We start from the raw sequence: 5,851 nt of genomic DNA on the forward strand, positions 1-5,851 counted from the left end.
TTTCAGTAGTTACTGGTCCTTTTATTCTGGATGCGTGGGTCCCTTTCTGCAGTTCTCACAGCTGTTTCAGTAGTCAGTAAAACAAGGTACAGTCCCTCACATCGGGGGTTCAGTGATTCTTCCCTCCCATGGCTGCTTGTTGAAGCACTTTCTTTTTTATCTTCTGACGAGTTAAATAACAGTTATCTAATTTGCTTTGCCGTATGGCCCTTTCCAGGTTCCTGTAGCAGGATTCATCTGATAGCCACGGCTACATTCACATTTGTAGCCACCTTTCAGGTTGATACAGATTTGACTACAGATACCAGGGTTTTGGCATTCGTCAATACCTCCACAGTTTCTCTTGTTTACAAACTCAAACTCAGCTGGACAGTCACATTCATTTATGTTGCATTCCTTCAGGGGCTCATCACCCCAGTCCTTGCAGTCTCTCTGCTGGTTACACACTTTATTGATATCTATGCATTCTCCACTTCTGCACTTGAATTTGCCAGGTCCAGAGCACTGAATAACATTGTTTCATCAGTGCCATCCAGACAGTCTCTCACACCACTGCACTGCCTACTCCTATGGACACAGTTCCCATCTTCACATCTGAACTGGTCTGGCCTGCAGGTCCAGGAAGGGCAGTTAATTTCATCACTTCCATCCTTACAATAAGGATCTCTGTCACATCACCACTTCTTGTAGATACATTCTTGTAGATACAAGTCACATTGTCAGGCGAAGGTGAGCAGCAGGCAGAGCGCTCCGCACCGTCACCTGTGTCACTTATACTACTCCTATTACCCATGCTGTTAGTGTCAGTGGCATCCTCCTTTTCTTTTTGCCACTGATCATTCACCACAAATGGATGAGACACATGATTACTAGTTAGGAAAGAGAGTGTAACGTCTGCTATACGGCTGCAGGCAGTGCCAGCTGCAACCTTAGGTTTGTGAAAGAGCCTGCCGGTGGTCATTTGGCAGTGTAATCTGCGTCTCTGCACTCCTGCCCTGCAATAGAGCTAAGTCGTCATTAGTAATGGTTATAACACCAATCTGGGGACTAATAGTCCTTTTTGCATTGCAAGATAAACCTTTTATAAAAAGAATGCTAGAGTGAAGCAGCACAGCCGCTGCTGCCGCTGCCTCCATGGTTATGTCAGACAGGCTGCAGGGTCCTGATGTCCGCCCCTCTGCTCTGCGCCGACTCGCCTCACGGTGAGAGTCGACTGCCGGTGTGATAAATTAGTGGGGGGTTTGTTCATTGTCTTTGAGGAATTTGGAGAAACTGCTGAAGAGATAAGGTTGTACAAATTAACGGCCTTGGTAAAGGGGAGGATTAAAGCAAGCAGATAACAGGAGGGAGTATTGGATACACATCCTTGAGTGAAACCAGACATCCTGTCTGCCGCTTCATTACCCCCACCTGAATACGAGCACAACGTGTGAACACCAGCAGAGGAACAACGACCCCCCCTCTCAACAATAAACTGCGCAGCCTCAGCCAGTTCAATAGGTCTCGATAAGCTGGAACTCGACTGCTATAAAATAGCTACCCTGGAAAGGGAAGGTGCGTGCTGTTGCGGAGCGGAGACTCCCCAGCCGCCCAGCGCTGTTTTGCTTGTGTCTGCTTACTTGATTAATAAAATAATTACAATAGACCTGTAAATTGTGTGGTCTAATTTATAACAATTTGGTGCCGTGACTCGGATGAAGGCAAATCTGATTGAAAGACCTTCGGAGGGGGCGCCCCGCTGATTTCAGCGGCCTTCGCTAGGACTACTTTCATTCAAACCCTTCACCGACGAACCCAAAATTAGACACAAGCAAATAAAACCGGTAAACCCCAGGCAACCTTTGTGCACGAAGCCCGAACGAAGACCCACGGGGTGGGTAAGTGTAGGCCAGTGTTCCGTTCGGTTGGGGTTGGGTATCCCGGAGCACGACATTTGAGATGTCCAAGTGCGGACGAAGCGAGTGCGGACCCCTCGGTAGTGCGGTTCCCACCTCCCGCGAGGGACTGGGCCACGAAAAGGGGGAAGCGTTGTGTGTGTGTGTGTGAAGGTGCTCCGGAAGATGGGACAGAAGAAAAGTAAGCCTTCTGGCCCCATGAGGGAGGGATCCAATGCTGTAGGGATACCCTCTGTTCCTTCTGATAGTCCGTTAGGACAAATGATTAAGAATTGGGATGATTCCCCTTCTAGGCGGGGAAAGAGTAAAGTTAAAATGATTTATTATTGTATAGAAGTGTGGGGCAACAAGCCCATCAAAGGGGACAGCGTTTTCTGGCCCCCCGTTCGGCTCCTTTGAGGATTGGGTATGCCAAGCCCTCAATATTTATGTTAACTCTAAGGAGCCCTTTAGTTTGGAAGAAAGTGAATATGCGCACCTCTGGATAAATTCAGATACGAGGACGCATCTATATCCTCTAAAAGAAAAAGGAGGGCGGGATAAAAAGAGAAAGGACTTAGAAGTCCCGACATCGCCCCCGCCCTATATTCCACTGCCCGCACCAACGGCTCCTGTCCTTAATGGACTCCCCGAATTAGCAAATTCAGGAGAAACGGAATCGGATCATGAAACACAGGGGCCGGTAACCAGAAGCAGGGCGAGAAATCAGAAATCTGCTTTAAGGGAGGGATTATATCCCCTACGAGAAATAGTAATTGGGCGGACCCCAGCCAGGAATGGAATATGTGGCCATCCCCATTAACTCCGGGGATGTCCGAGATTTTAAGAAAAGGACAGGACAGGAGGACGGTAAGCAAGCTTTAATGGCAACTGGCATAGTGTTTGCAGCTGCTGAGGAATAATTCTAACTGGAATAATAACTGTACATTGTATATTGTATATATAAAAGCCCGGGCATTTTTGTTAAAGTATTCTTTTATTCATATGTTAATATGTAAATATGTAAATATAAGAACTGCCATTGAGGTGTATATCTAAGGGAACAAAATTTGCCCAGGCATATTATTGGCTCATCAGGTTTAAATGTCCTCAGTGTAATTGTCAACAGGCAGTTAATTTACAGTGGTTTGATTTTATTTGTGTATCTATATACTGTGAATTTTGGAGGGATTGGGATTGACTAGTAAAGAGCTTCTAGGAAAACAGTGGAATATTAACCACTGTAGATAACAATAGGAAATGTTCAAAGCAAAGAAACCCCGAGGAAAAGCCCCCTAGGATGTATACTAACACATTGGAGGGATATAGTGGGGTGAGAGGGTACAGAAAGTAAAAGAACTCTTATCAAATATTGTAATCAATGGTGGCCACTTTATAAACTAGAGGATGGAGCGGAGTGGCCCCTAAATGGAACTATTAATTATAACACCATATTACAATTAATGTTGTTTTTGTGGAAAGAAGGAAAATGGGATGAAATATGGTATATTGATTGATATGTTGTTTCAGTATCTTGGAGGGAAAAGGTATGGAATTAAGTTGGACTCTGACTGAGCTTTTGGTGTTGGTATTAGAAAAGTACGGGCTTGAGAAAGATAAAGGAAGTGTTAAAAGAGTTGCTGAAGGTGTTAAAAGGTGTGGCATGTAGTATTTAACAGAGCTGTTTGAAATTGAATGAGCAGGGAAAGGTGATGTAGGCATTATCTAAGTAACAGTCTAGAAGTTTTGGTATATTTGCATATTTGCTGTGGTGTTTGTTCAGTTTCCCAAGCATCGGGGAGGGGGGGAACAGCCTGCTCCACCAGGGGCCTCTCCAGCAGCCGCAGGGGGGCTTCAGCTCCAGCGCCTGGAGCGCCTCCTGCCCCTCCTTCTGCACTGACTTTGGTGTCTGTGGGGGGGTTTCTCGCTCTCCCAACTGCTGTTGAGCAGCAGGGTTTAGTTCATTTCTTTGTCTGTTTGTTTTCGTGGATGTGCTCTCACAGAGGCACGGACTGTGTTGCTCATGGCTTGGCTCTGGGCAGCAGTGGTCCTCTTTGGGGCCAGATGAAATTGTCCCTTACCTACCACGGGGAGGTTTCTGGGTTTTTCTCACGGGGGCTGCCACTGCAGTTTCCCACTCCCACACACACACACACCCCCCCCGAACCTTGCCAGCAAACCCAATACACTGGGGCAGCTAAGTCATTACTGACTTGTAAAGCTTCAGGGATTAAATTAACTAATGAAACCCTAAATGTGATGGGGGTAGAAGGTACTGGGATAACAGTGCCACTTTTGGGGAATACTAAGCTGAGACCAGGGGATAAAATGATCACTGGGCAATTATTGTATGTATCCAAGGCGGAAACTAACTTGTTGGGAAGGGATTTGATGATTAAATTGGGCATTCAAATAGTAAATTGTTAGACTGGAATAACAGTGTTATTAATGGAGTGCTCTCAGGCCCTGAGAGCAAACGTATATTCACCTCTGACTGGAAAGACTCTGAAATGGGGGTGAAAGCAACAATATAGGTGGACAATTTTACCTCAGGGGTTTACAGGGCCACCTATCTATTTGGGTAAATTCTAAAAAAGGTTTTGGAGCAATTACAACCTCCCAAGGAGGTATTAATGTTACAAATATGTGGATCATTTTAAGGAAAATGGATACTCCCCAATGGGAGAGAAATGCTGAATAAAGTGATAATGAGGCAAATATTAACTGTTTTACATCAGAAGAGTCATTGGGAGGTGCAAGCAATGTGTGATGTTGTTCTAAGAAAGCATGTCTGTGTAGGAATATATACTTTAGGGAAGCACACATGCAGAGGATGTACTATATGTCAAAAGGTAAATAAAAAAGGTCTTCTGTAACCTATCTAGAGGGGGACGGGAGCCAGGGCTTTGACCTTTCCAAAGTATACAGGTAGACTTTACTGAGTTACTTGTTTGTCCTAATTGACCATGTGACTGAATGAGTGTAAAGTTTTACTGCAAGGATTAAAGCAGGCCTTAGAGATTGAGTGGGATTTTCACAGCCCCTGGCACCCCTCCTCTTCTGGAAAGGTAGAGCAAATGAATGGTGAAATTAAGAAACAACTAACAAAACTTATGCTGGAAATTAAGGCTTCTTGGGTAAAATGCTTCCCCCTTGCACTGTTAAACATATGGATGCAGCCCAGAACTGATGTAGGAATTTCTCCTTTTGAAATGCTATATGGTATGCCCTATGACTTGGAATTGCCACTTGATCACCCTCAATTCTAATGAAGACTTTGAAAGAGACTCTTTTTAACACCATGATGGGGAAGGCCCCTATGTTGTTTTGCTTACTACAGAAACAGCCGTTTGGACTGCGGAGAAAGGATGGACACATGCCAGCCGTGTTAAAGGACCCACCTGTGACAAGATGTGGGAGATCGCTCCAGGAAACAAAGACCTGAAGCTCACATTGTGACGAACTCGATAGGTACCGTGGGTTAAGGTAGAGGCTCTCCCCTGAAGAACACTACTGCTGCCGAGAAGAACTAAAACCTCGTAGTTGGCTGCAACCCAACTGACGAGTGAGGCAGAGGAGTGAATAAGTGGGGAAAGACATGGGCCTCAGCCATTCCTATCGGTATTTGGGGGTTCTCGCAGTGATTTCATCCTGCATAGCGACTCAACACCACCCCCACCAACCTTTTAAATGGACTTTAAGTCGATTCGAAGATCAACAGGTTATTGCAACCCAGATAACATCGGGGGGGGCTCGAGGCCCCGATGCTGGGAATATGTGGGATTTTATTTCTGCCCAAGTTCTAACCTGGGAAGGGGGTACTGTAAATGCCTGAACGTGTATTATTGTGCATACCGGGGGTGTGAAACCATTGCTACAGACTGCACACTTGGGGCTGGTCGGGATAAATTCTTACAAGTGGGATATGGGCTGCAAAGTTGTAACCGACAATTGGATCCCCGTTACAGGTGGTGAGG

Source organism: Aythya fuligula, unplaced genomic scaffold (genome assembly GCF_009819795.1).
Source record: "Aythya fuligula isolate bAytFul2 unplaced genomic scaffold, bAytFul2.pri scaffold_37_arrow_ctg1, whole genome shotgun sequence".
Classification (NCBI taxonomy): domain Eukaryota; kingdom Metazoa; phylum Chordata; class Aves; order Anseriformes; family Anatidae; genus Aythya; species Aythya fuligula.